The sequence below is a fragment of the Lactuca virosa genome, chromosome 5 (genome assembly GCF_052849685.1).
Source record: "Lactuca virosa cultivar CGN04683 chromosome 5, Lactuca_virosa_CGN04683_v6, whole genome shotgun sequence".
Classification (NCBI taxonomy): domain Eukaryota; kingdom Viridiplantae; phylum Streptophyta; class Magnoliopsida; order Asterales; family Asteraceae; genus Lactuca; species Lactuca virosa.
The window spans coordinates 278,263,773-278,277,451 of NC_136430.1; positions in this window are offsets into that span (position 1 = coordinate 278,263,773).

Here is a 13,679-nt window from a genome sequence, read left to right on the forward strand (position 1 = left end):
TGCAAAAGTGCCAAATGGACATGTAAATGTTGTCTTTTCTTGGTCTTCCGGTGCCACCGGGATTTGGTGAAACCGGAGTACCCGTCTAGACAACAATAATGGGATTTCCAGGCCAACCTTTCTAACATTTGATCAATGAAAGGCAATGGTAAATGATCTTTTCATGTGCTAGCATTGAGTTTGCGGTAGTTAATACATACTCTCCACCCGTTTTGCACGCGGGTGGGGACCATCATACATTTTTTGTTTTCAACTACCGTGATTCCCGTCTTCTTTGGAACGACTTGCACCGGGCTCACCCACTTGCTATCCGAGATTAGATAGATCATTCCCGCATCTAGGAGCTTCAAAATCTCTTTCTTGACCACTTCCATCATTGGCGGATTCAACCTTCTTTGCGCGTCTCGGCTCGGCTTGCATTCATCTTCCATCAAAATTTTGTGCATGCAAGTGGAGGGGCTCAATCCCTTGATATCCGTGATCGTCCAACCCATTGCTTCTTTATGTTCTTTCATCACTTTGATGAGTTTCTCTTCTTCACATTCGGTTAAGTGAGTTGAAATGATGACCGGAAGAGTCTCGTTGTTTCCCAAGTACGCATACTTCAAATGTTGAGGAAGGACCTTCAATTCTAATTCCGGTGGTTGAACAAGGGAGGGTGGCAATATCGTGTGAGTTTGAGGTAATTCAATTTGCTTCACACTAAATTGAGTGGTTTTCTTGATCTCTAAATTGTTAACCAATCTTTCAACTTCGGGGTCTAGTGAGTAGAGCTTCAACTTCTTGGCTAATTTCCCACAATCAAACCCTTTGCTCAAAACCATCTCCAACACATCACCATTAGACAACTCGAACAACTCTTGGGTTAATGGTTCAATAACATCAACAAAACACAAAGATGAAACATCACTAGGATATCTCATAGCATCGTAGATGTTAAAACTTATTGTCTCCCCATCAAACTCCATCGTTAAGCTTCCCGCATATACATCAATCTTTGTTCTAGCCGTCTTCAAGAATGGTCTCCTAAGTAGAATTATACCCGACTTTGAAGACACTTGTTCATCTATATCAATCACGTAGAAATCCGCCGGGAAGACTAATTGGTTTACTTGTACTAGGACATCTTCCAGAACACCTCTAGGAAAGACACTTGACTTATCCGAAAGAGAGATTATGACACCGGTTTCACTTAAAGGACCAACATTCAATGATTCATACACCGAATAGAGCATGACATTAATAGAAGCACCAAGATCAAGCATGGCACTACTAAAAGTGATATCTCCTATTTTGCAAGGAACCGTAAACATTCCCGGATCTTTACACTTAGGTGGAAGCTTCCTTTGTAAAACCGCGGATGCGTTTTCATTCATAGAAATTTTCTCATTTCCCTTCAACTTCCTCTCGTTGGTACAAAGTTCTTTCAAAAACTTTGCATACCTAGGGATTTTCTTGATTGCATCAAGTAGAGGGATATTTACTTCCACCTTTCGAAAGGTGTCCAAAATCTCTTTCTCCTCCATTTTCTTCTTTGAAGCTGCAAGTCGAGAGGGGAACGGCGGTTGAGTAGCTATTGGAGTCACTAGAGGGGTAGTCTTCTTTGGAATTCCGGCTTGTGTGGCATTCTTGACAATGGGATCTTCAATGGGAATGACCTCTATTTCTTCCTCTTCATCCCTTGGCTTCTTCTTTGTACTACTTTCTCCGGCTTGTTTACCATTTCTCAAGGTCACCACATTGACATTTGGGTTCTTTTCGGTTTGAGAAGGCAACTTTCCACGGGACTCCAACTTGCTTATGGATGTAACTATATCTCCTATTTGTGCTTCAAGGTTGGAGATACTAGTCCTTGTCTCTTTTTGGAATTGTTGGGTACTAGTGGCTAGGGATTTGACAATGTCTTCAAGAGACATCCCGAAGCTACTTGGTTGGGATTGGGGAGGTTGTTGGTGATGTGGAGGGTGTGGTTTGGATTGATAGTGTGGTTGTGGATGTTGGTAATGAGGTTGTGGTGGTGGATAGGAAGGTCTAACCAATGCATTTTGAGGCAATGGTCTTGGGTTGTAGTTTATGTTGGGATTTGGCTTCCAACTTGAATTGTAAGCATTTTGGTAACCGGATGGCTTGTTGTGGTAATTTTGGAACTCTCCCGTGGCATTTACATGTTCCACATCTTCTTTAAGAACGGAACACATATCCGTAGGATGTCCCATTGTTGCACATATTCCACAAACCATCACTTGTGGAGTTTGTCTCATGGCTAACTTTTGAATAACGGAGGTTAAGTCTTTGATTTGAGACTCGAGGTTTGATGTTCCCACTTCATTGACTTTGTGTTGTGTCTCTCTCTTCATATCTTGGCGCGGGCCAAAATGTTGAGAATTCGCGGCTATGGTGTTGAAAAGTTGTCTTGTTTGTTGTGGAGTTTTACTAAAGACATCACCACCAGTTGAGGCATCAACTAGTCTTCTCTCCATCGGTAACAATCCCTCATAGAAGTGTTGAATGACGAGTTGTTCTGGAATTTGGTGTTGTGGGCAACTATAGCATAAGTTGTTGAACCTCTCCCAATAATCATGAAAAGTCTCATTTTGACCTTGGCGGATTCCACAAATCTCATTTATGAGATTTGAGACTCTTGAAGCGGGATAGAACTTGTCAAGAAAAGCTCTTGCCATATCGGTCCATGAGTTGATCGACCGCGGGGGAAGATAGAATAACCAATCCCTTGCTCTATCGGCCGATGAAAAGGGGAATGCCCTTAGCTTGATTTGGTCATCGGTTGACCCTTTTGGCTTCATACGAGTGGGCACGATGCCATTTGGGTAATTGTCGATCGATTGACAAAATCCGCCCACTTCCTACCAATCAAAGAAAACTTCAAAATGGAGAGACTCACGCAGATCTACATTCGAGAGATAGTTCGCCTTCACGGGGTACCTGTATCCATTATCTCCGACCGAGATAGCAGGTTCACCTCAAGGTTCTGGCAATCGCTTCAGAAGGCACTTGGAACTAAGTTGGATATGAGCACAGCTTATCATCCACAAACAGATGGTCAGAGTGAGAGGACAATCCAGACATTGGAAGATATGTTGAGAGCATGTGTCATCGACTTTGGTACGACATGAGACACTCATCTTCCTTTGGTAGAATTTGTTGGATTAATGTCTAAGTCCATAACTATAATTGGTAAGACTTGACCCGACCCGGCATGGTCCATTTGGGTTGCATGGCATCGGAACATTTGGATAGACCGTTTATGAGGAAAAGACATTTTGTGACATATTAATATATTATAAGTTCTAATATATTAATATGAAATCATGTTATTTAATTAGTATTGATCAAGAATTAACTTGGACTTAATTTAGTGATAAAAAAGAGACTAATTAAATATATGGGGATTGATTGTGTAAATCATTCATTCTTATATATGTGGGCTTTTGATCCAAGATTCCTTATGTTGGGTTTAACCCATGTGGTGATCCATGGATACTCCATGGAGGTTAAAACCCATGGAGCATAAGGAATGGGTAAAGTCATGAGTTACATGGTGTAACCCTAATAGCTACACTATATAAGAACCCCTTTAGTTCAAGAAATTGGCACGAGTGATACATATTTTGAGGGCTAGCCGATTTGAACATGTATGTCTTCTTCTCATGGTTATTCCAAGAGTTCATGATGTTGTGTGAACCATTTGAGGTGTCACACTTGGGGCACTAGGCTCTCAAGCTTCATGGAATCAAGCAACAACAACAAGGTATGTATTCTATCTATTTTATTATCCTAGTATCAATGTTTTGGTATGCTAGTTAGGATAATACCTTGGATAATCATATTTGCATGTATAATAGAGAAAACATAGATCCAAGGTATTTAGGGTTGCATGTACACTTAGGAGTGTTAGAATGCTCAAAACCCAACAGTGGTATCAGAGCCTAGGCTTGTTTTCAATTATACTTGATGCAAATTGCTGAAAAATGCTGAAAAAGTCGAATTTCGGGCATTCTGGGCACTGGACTCGCCGAGTCCACTGATGAACTCGCCGAGTCCATGAAGAAAATCATCCTACTCGGCGAGTAGGTTGGTACACTCGACGAGTAGGAGCCCCAGACAGCATATTTTCGAGGTTTTTGGCTAGAAATGGACTAGGAACATTACCCTAAGCTGTTTTTGGACTTATAAACTTGTTTTTAATGTGGTAATGTTCATGCTAATCCAATTTCAAAGATAATTGTCAATAGATTCATGTTTTGTATTAGTTTAGTGATTAGGCTAATTACATGAAAAAGTTTGATTTGAATTATCTTGTCCTTATGAGTTGCTTAGATTAATAGAAAAGTTAATTGATTATGTGTTTTCAATCCATTTTAATCTAAGAGTTGATTCTAAAATGTGTTTTTGTAACTTGTCCTCAAGTTATATGAAAAGTCACATTTAAGTTTCATAAAACTCATAAAAGTTGGTAATGGTTACAAAATTGAAGAGTCTTGTCCTCAAGTTATGGAGGTTCAAGAGTCACTTCATTAAGTAATAAAATGTGTAACCTTAATTAATTCCATAAGTTATAAAATAAAGAAAAGTTACTTTTTTTTATTAGTTTAAAGTCTTCCATAACTTGTCCTCAAGTTATGGAACTTGAAGAGTCTTTTAATTAAAACTACTTTAAACATATAAGTCATGGAATTAATTAGTTTTGAATAGTTTCAAAACTTGCCCTCAAGTTTTGGAATTAGAAATGTTTTCACTTATGAATACTTTAATTCCAAGTTAGCCCTTAGAATTTTAAAAGTTAAAATTCAACCCTTATACTATTATTATAATTTTAATTATATAGATATGTATAAGAAAAGTCAATCTTACCGTTAGTAGGCCTCATTCACGAAGCCGGTCTATAAGGGGGGTATAAGGTTACTGCCTATAAAATGGCAGTTTAATGGGTGTCCACTCTCACCCACCGCTTCCTTGACTGGTGGAGGGTCGTTAGCCGAACGGGTAGGACAAGGACTATAATTCTCCCTTCATTAAAAGTATTAATGATAAATAGTAAGTAACTAAACGCTTATAAATTCCCAATATTAGTTACTTAGGAAAATGTGAAATTGGTGCTAGCCCATAAAATTACACTTTGTACCTTACCAAGTCGTTAGTGGAGCGTGTGTGGTTAACCGGCACACTAACATGGACTAGTAAGAGTGGCAAAGGGTAACTTGACTTTATTATAGATCGGTGGAGCGTGTGTTGTTAACCGGCACATCGATTAGGTAATATTGTTGAGGGTACCAAGTCAATTTGTATGGTTATTCACACCTTGTTTGTGATCCTCGGCATCCCAGTCACAAACTTGAGAGGGCACAATCGAGATTCAAACATGCCATTGAAAGTTCAATGTATCTCAAAAGATCTAGGAGTTTCAAATCCAATTAAAACTTAATTATATTTCGTTTTTCATGGTGGAAATTGGTAAATCGTCATTTACCTACCTTCAACTATTTTATAACTTGGATTACGGCATCCCTCTTCCAGTTATAAATAGGTTGTTGGGTCCTAGCCTTAATATTTCATATTGGGTGTTATATTAAGGACTTTAAATCAACTCTCTTGAATATCTCCCAAAAGATGATCTTCCCAAATCTCTTGAAACAAGCTTTCCTAAATGAAGATGATGTCCCATGGAAATCATACTTCTTTCACCTCCTCCAATTATTCTCCCTAACCCACAAGTTCCTGAAAAGTTTAAGGTCACTCAAGCAAAGGTCTATATGTGATCACATCTTGGAGATGTAGTTAGATATTGACAAGCCGGGAGAGTTGGGTGTCAAAGTCTTGAGAAAGTTGGTGACTCAACTATTTTCTAAGTCACATAGTGAGTTCCTTTGGGACTCCTATGAAACAGACTATGACAAGACCCTTAATGATCTTATCTATTTGCTAAGATCAACTTCCTAAAACTTTATGGACATTGACAACGATGACATTGGATATCCAGTAAAGCTCTCTCTTCCCAATGGAAAGGGATCGGCCATAGTCAACTCGGTTGACCAAATGGTAAAGAGAACGGCTAATTCTGAGATAGTCCCATTATCAAGGGTCTATTGCCAAAGAAAGGGGCATTGGTTGCGAAGCTGCCAAATTTACCTAAGGATATTAAAGTCAATAAGTTTGACTCTACTTCGGGTAAAGTCCACTATCTAACTCTGCTAAGTTTCTATTATGAGATTCTTGATACATGATGTGACTGGGTCACATGTTGATGTTTTAAGAATCAAAGAAAAAGTGAAGAAACTTAAAGAAAGAATATGTTGAATCTGATGGCATAGATGGATTTCTATCGCATAGTTTGAAGATCGGATTCTTGAGCTACTTCTTAAGAGTTATGATATATTGCTTAGGAATAAATAACAACAAAGTTTTCATGTGCTTTTGCATTGTAAGGATAGTTTTTCCGCAAAGTTTTAAAATAAAAGAAATTTTTTTTTGATTTTATTTATTTTAAAATATCCTTACAATGACATTTGTGAAAACTTTTGTTGCTTATAAGATTCCATTAAGAGCAAGAGTGGAAATATGAATTTGATTCTTTCATTTGTGGTAGTGTCTAAATTTACCAAATAAGGAAAGATTCTCATCACCTAAGTTTCAGTTGGATAGAAACTTGGAATCATGCAAGTTGTATAACATGATGAATAAGAACTTTCAAGCATTGGAAAAATTAAGACTAACTACTTGTTCACATGGATGTGTGAGTCAAGTAAAGGATCGAGTACACATTCTTGTGCACTGATCAAGCCCACCACAAATAATCGTTAAGACTATTCGTCATTATTTACTAAAATTCAGTAAATATGGTTATACTTACAAGCTTAAGTGTAATTCTGAGACATTGGAAAAGGTTTCAATGTATGGCAGAGCGAATAAGAAGAATCAACTTAGGCAGAAAGATAAAAGTTTCTCAAATCTGAAAAGATGGGAGAGTACTTTAGTATCATGTTATATAATCATCTTAATGATTAAGAGAACTTATCACAATTCATCCTCTAAGTGCATTCTGGTAGCTAAGAAGAGGAGCTATGAATTGTTGAAGTGGTTAAATCAAGAAGATGATTTATACTTCGTTCCAAAAACAATTCTTAGAGTTATACTCTAAGATTGTAACTTGAGTGACATGTCTTAAAGAAGGTTTAAAACACTTGTCAAATGTAAGAGTAAAAGTTTTCTACTCTTGTACATTTGAAATTGGTAAGTTGTGATATTTTTGGATAAAACAAAGACCAACTAAGGCCAATTGTGTGAAGTGTTTGTATTGATTAGAATCCACACTATCTCTTGAATATTTGACAAGAGAGTCTTATATGTCAAGAGGACAGTGGGAGTCTTAAAGGTCTTGAAAGTCTCAAGAACTAATCAAGAATAAAACCTGAAGTTCTTCACTAGCACACGACTTGAGGTTTATAACCTATCGTGTCGACATGTCTGTGCCTATTCAAGTTGGCTTTGCATAGGAGTTCTGAGAGTTCTCTATTGGTTGCACAGCTACTTGGAAGCAATGGCAGGCCCTTGAGCTGCCAAATGGCAAGAATTTAAGATTGCACAAGTTTAATCCATATAAGTGTGGATTTGTCAGTAACGTTGTCTTGTGATTATGGTTTTGACAAAATTCATATGGATAGGAACTCATACACCATAAAATCTAAGTGTCATATGGTTTCTCTCCGATTCATGAAAATGATGGTGAGGAAACACTTTCACTAAGTAGATTTTAGCTAGATAGCAATTGTGATATTTGCATTCTCAAAGTCGTTAGTGGAGCGTGTGTGGTTAACCAGCACACTAACATGGACTTGTGAGAAGTGGTAAAGGTCTAAACAATCGAGACTATGATTACGGCATCCCTTTTCATAGTTCTTAAAATTGTTTAGACACACCTGTGAGCTATCTAAGATAAGGTGTATGATATTGATAAAGTTTTATCAAAGCAATCTAGTATCAGAAATCTGAACTTTGGTAAGAAAGTCAATAAAGTATTGATTTCTAGAAGTCCAGCTGATTTCTGATTACATGTCAAAGCTAGTGGGAGCATAAGTGTTATGCTAATAATCATCATGTTAGTGGGAGCATGATAATTATGATAAAGGTTGCAAGTTAGCAATGTTAATTATAGAAAACAAAAGTTTCAATTCGTGAGGCTGCAGGGGTTGAAAAAGTTGTTTTGCTATAATTAAGGGAGAGAAAATTATACTTCATTTCAATTCTAAAAGCTTAGATTGAGGTTTTAAGTCGTATTTAGTCAAGGATATATATATATGAATTTCATGTTGGAATGACTCAACATAAGGAAATTCTATATATGGGTCCATTATTTGCGTTCTAAAATTCGATTATGATTACGACATCCCTTTTCATAATATGAATTATGAGAACTTGGCAAATAGAAATGGAAATGTTATAGCAAAAGACTGGTTTAGTCTTTATGTGAGACATCATGACTCGAGTCCCATATGCTTCGGATATAGGATCGATTTCATGTGCTATATTCATCCTTTCTAAAATTTTCCAAATGTTTGGGGCATTAAGAAGGGAAAAGGTCTAGAACTGGATATGACTAAAAGGATTAAGCAATTGTTGAGGACAATCTAAGGTTTACCAAAGATTGGTTGCTCAAGGACAGTTGGAAGTATAGTGGTAATTCTGGAAGGACCATACTGACATAATCTGTAAGGAGGCAACTCTTGTTCAGAAGTGATAGTCAAAATGGAATCTGGAGATTATTCAATCTGTGTAAGATTAGGAAACTTAATGCAAGAAGGATATTTCCAAGGAGCTGATCTCCTTGGAATGCTCTGTAATGTTTGTTGTCAAGTCCTTGTGACTCTGTGCATAATCATTACAGGAGGATCAATGCATATAAGTTTAGAATCTAACAGATTTCAGTAAATGGCATGAATTTGGAATTCTTGCATTTGCAGTAAGGATTTGGGACTGTGAAAGAGGATCATTGGAGTTATGTTCAATTGATCTAATTCACAAAGTGAAGATCATAGACAAACATAGTATGCATACTTGGTGTATGGCATGACTAGTGTTTAGAAAACATAGTGTACATGCTTGGAGCATGGGACAACTATTGTTTTAAATTCAAGAATAAAGTTGATAGCTGAAACAGTATACAATGAATAATGTGTAATCATATGGTGATAAATAAAAGGTGTTTTATTTATGTTCATAGGTTTTGATACCATATTAGATTCTATTATTATTGTGTTTCATTTTGCATGTTTTGACTTCCAGAATAACTAGGTCGTTCTTCCTGATTGACTAAGTTATTCAAACTATCCACAGTCGGTCATATGTTGGAAGTAGATATGAATCAAGACTGTCATGGGTTGGCTTGTAGAGGTCTAAGATGTTGGACAAGGGACTACAACACTCATGAGTGCTCATAAGTTCTGAGTATTGGATTCAACCCGCGTTCATTGGAATCACTTCATGGATTTTATCACGAGTGATCATGAGACGATAATATCTTATATTCTTCAAACCTAGAGATATGAGTTGTTACTATGAGTTGGTTGTACATTGATTGCACGAAAACGCATTCGGTAACTCGGTGTTATAAAACGTGCCTTTGTGTATGATTCAACAAGTAGTAGAACAAGCCATATGAGTCGAAGTTTATCCATTCCTTTTACCTTCGGGATAAAAGCGATATCTGTGGGCCCCTCGATGATTTGATGATGACAAATGGAAGTGCTCGGCCGAGCCAGGACTGATTTGATTTGTTCAATTAGTCAGTCGTCATAAATCGGAAATCGGGAAACAACAAATGGACAGAGAGAATGATTATAATCCATGTCTCAGTCCATATGATATCTAGAATGGAGGAATATATGATCCCTTATCTAATGGACAAGTCATTGACAAAGGTCAGAGTTCATCTACAAGGTCAGAGTTCGACAGCGGCTTTTGAGAGCTACGATTGCCAGTCGGTTCTTGAAGTCATACGCAATAATATTTTTAGACTTATCCAAGTGGGAGACTGTTGGATTAATGTCTAAGTCCATAACTATAATTGGTAAGACTTGACCCGACCCGGCATGGTCCATTTGGGTTGCATGGCATCGGAACATTTGGATAGACCGTTTATGAGGAAAAGACATTTTGTGACATATTAATATATTATAAGTTCTAATATATTAATATGAAATCATGTTATTTAATTAGTATTGATCAAGAATTAACTTGGACTTAATTTAGTGATCAAAAAGAGACTAATTAAATATATGGGGATTGATTGTGTAAATCATTCATTCTTATATATGTGGGCTTTTGATCCAAGATTCCTTATGTTGGGTTTAACCCATGTGGTGATCCATGGATACTCCATGGAGGTTAAAACCCATGGAGCATAAGGAATGGGTAAAGTCATGAGTTACATGGTGTAACCCTAATAGCTACACTATATAAGAACCCCTTTAGTTCAAGAAATTGGCACGAGTGATACATATTTTGAGGGCTAGCCGATTTGAACATGTATGTCTTCTTCTCATGGTTATTCCAAGAGTTCATGATGTTGTGTGAACCATTTGAGGTGTCACACTTGGGGCACTAGGCTCTCAAGCTTCATGGAGTCAAGCAACAACAACAAGGTATGTATTCTATCTATTTTATTATCCTAGTATCAATGTTTTGGTATGCTAGTTAGGATAATACCTTGGATAATCATATTTGCATGTATAATAGAGAAAACATAGATCCAAGGTATTTAGGGTTGCATGTACACTTAGGAGTGTTAGAATGCTCAAAACCCAACAGAATTTTCCTACAACAACAGCTACCATACCAACATCAAGATTGTGCCGTTTGAAGCCCTCTATGGCCGCAAGTGCAGATCCCCTCTGTGTTGGGCTGAAGTGGGCGACATGCAGCTAGCCAGGGATAAAGTCCCTGACAGTACTCTCACTGGACCTGAAATCATTCGAGAGACAACAGAAAAGATCGTACAAATCCGAGAACGACTGCAAGCCTCTCGACGCCGATAAGAGGCGAAAACCCTTGGAATTCCAGGTTGGTGACCGTGTCCTTCTGAAGGTCTCACCCTGGAAAGGCATGATCCGTTTCGGAAAACGTGGAAAGCTAAACCCAAGGTACATTGGACCATTCGAGATCCTTTCTAGGATCGGTCCCGTAGCATATAAACTCCAGTTACCACGAGAGCTCAGCAACATCCATCCTGTCTTCCACATGTCGAACCTAAAGAAGTGTTTGTCCGACGAGACACTTGTGATTCATCTCGACGAGATCGAATTGGATGAGGGTCTACACTTTGTGGAAGAACCTGTTGAAATCATGGATCGGGAAGTCAAGCGTACGAAGCAGAGCCGCATCCCGATAGTAAAGGTTCGCTGGAATGCCAAGCGAGGTCCTGAATTCACTTGGGAGCGCGAGGATTCAATAAAGCAGAAGTACCCTCACCTCTTTCCAAGTTCATGATTTATACTCTATTCTTGAATTTTGGGACGAAATTCCCTCTAACGGGGGGATAATGTAACAACCCAGAACTTCTATCTTGTACACTTAGTCAATTCAATCAATATTCAACTTGTTTTCTTGATTTCTGGTGTTATTTAAGGGTTCATTTAAGTGTTCTAAGCTTGTATGTGACCAAGGTTGAGTTTAGGAATGAGTCAGAGTGTAGCATAGTGAGAAAATAGGGCCATACACACCTCTTGGAGGAGTGTACGGCCGCACACCCACTCCTTGGCCACACACTCACTTTTTGGCAACACTCTCTCCCCTATATAAAGGGTAGACTCCTTTCCCCTTCATTCTTTTCACTCCTTGGCAGCACACTACTCTATTCTCTCAAGTTTCTCCAACTTTGAACCTTCCAAAGCTTCAAGAATGTGAGTACTTCATCCTCTAACTTGCAATCCATGAAAGACCATTTCATCCAAGCCTTATGGGTGCAAAATCGATATGTACTTTGTGTTTGGAAGTGAGTGCGGCCGCACACCCTTAAAAACACCCTCCAAAGTGAGAGTTTAACTTCCATGTTCGAGATAGACATGCCCCTAGCCTTGTTGCACCTTGGAATGGACTTTTTAGGCATCATTTTGTGGGGTGTACGACCGCACACACCTGTGTACGGCCACACACACCCTTTGTGCGACCACACACTCAAGTGTGCAACCACACACCCTAGTGTGCGGCCACACACTCTTGTGTGCGACCACACACTCTTCATAGGGCCGTAAACCCACTTCTAGGACCCCTATCTTGCACTACAATTGAGTATAGACCTAGAACACTTCGTAGATGTGAGTATAGACCTTGAGAACACTTCAAAGGCAGGCACCTCCTTTCATGAGTGTACGGCCGCACACCCATGGTCGCACACGCACTCAAGGTGGCCATACACTCCCTATACTCAATCCTACAGGGTCATATCACTTGGTGCAAGTAGTTTCAAGTCCCTAGAGTGAATTCCAATGGTATCTAGTAGTGAAAAACCTTCATTGACTCCTATGTGTGTGTCATTACATGTATTAGGATCAAGTTGAGTTCGAGGTTTCACTAGACACTCAACATCTCGTACCGGACTTTCGTGAAAACCACTCGCTCAAGGTGAGTTCATACCCCTACATTTTTACTGGTTTTCAAACGTTTTCAGGGGGAATACAAGCTAAACCATAAATGCTTTTGTTAATTAATACAAAGAGTATTTAACAAGTATAAAACTCATGCAATTCTCATACTTTAACCCTTTTTGTACTATGTTGAGCATAAGGGATATTTTCACTAAAATTGCATAGTTCTCCGAACTCGATATTCACTACACTATACATGCAAACTATAATCGGTATAGTTTGGGATTTTCTAAACATAACAAGTACATAAATTTTCACTACTAAACATATGCACTAATACAGAAATGGTTTATAGTTTACATCACTGCATTATCATGGTATTCATAACTGTAATATTCACTACATACGGTATACATACGAATTTTCACTATGGAAAAACGCTATAACACTACATGTAAACTAGATTGTATGATACTGTGAGGCGCTACTTCAATACTGTACCCTTAGGTGTACAGGGATAAATCCTATCATAGTATAACCAGAGTCTCCTGGAGGGCGAGCGTGAGATTTATGAATAGATCTATTCGGGACTGAAAATCCCACACCCGAACTGCTAGCTACAGTTAGGCAGGCATGCCTGGGGTGACAAATGTCATTTAACTCGACGCCTGAAGAACGTTGGAAAGGTCTCTAGTCATATCAAGTATGGTTATACGACTCACAATATGTATAAATCACCTTTAGTTTACAAGTGGGCACTCTTCAACGGTTTTATTTATACTAAATAGAACTAATACACACTGCAACTGGAGAATTTCCAGGGTTTTCAAACAGAACCGAACAGACAATGGTTTCACGTACGAAATACTTATACATCATGATTAGCATTAGCTAGTCACATGAAGTATTAATTTCGCATATCATTGCAGTTTTCAGTGACGAACATTCATGGTTTTAATTAGGATTGAAAACACTACATCTTCACTAAAGGAAATATCAGATTTTCTTGTAAACATACTGAACACACTACAATTTCACTAAAGAAAATAACGGATTTTCTTGAAACTATACAAACACTTTTAC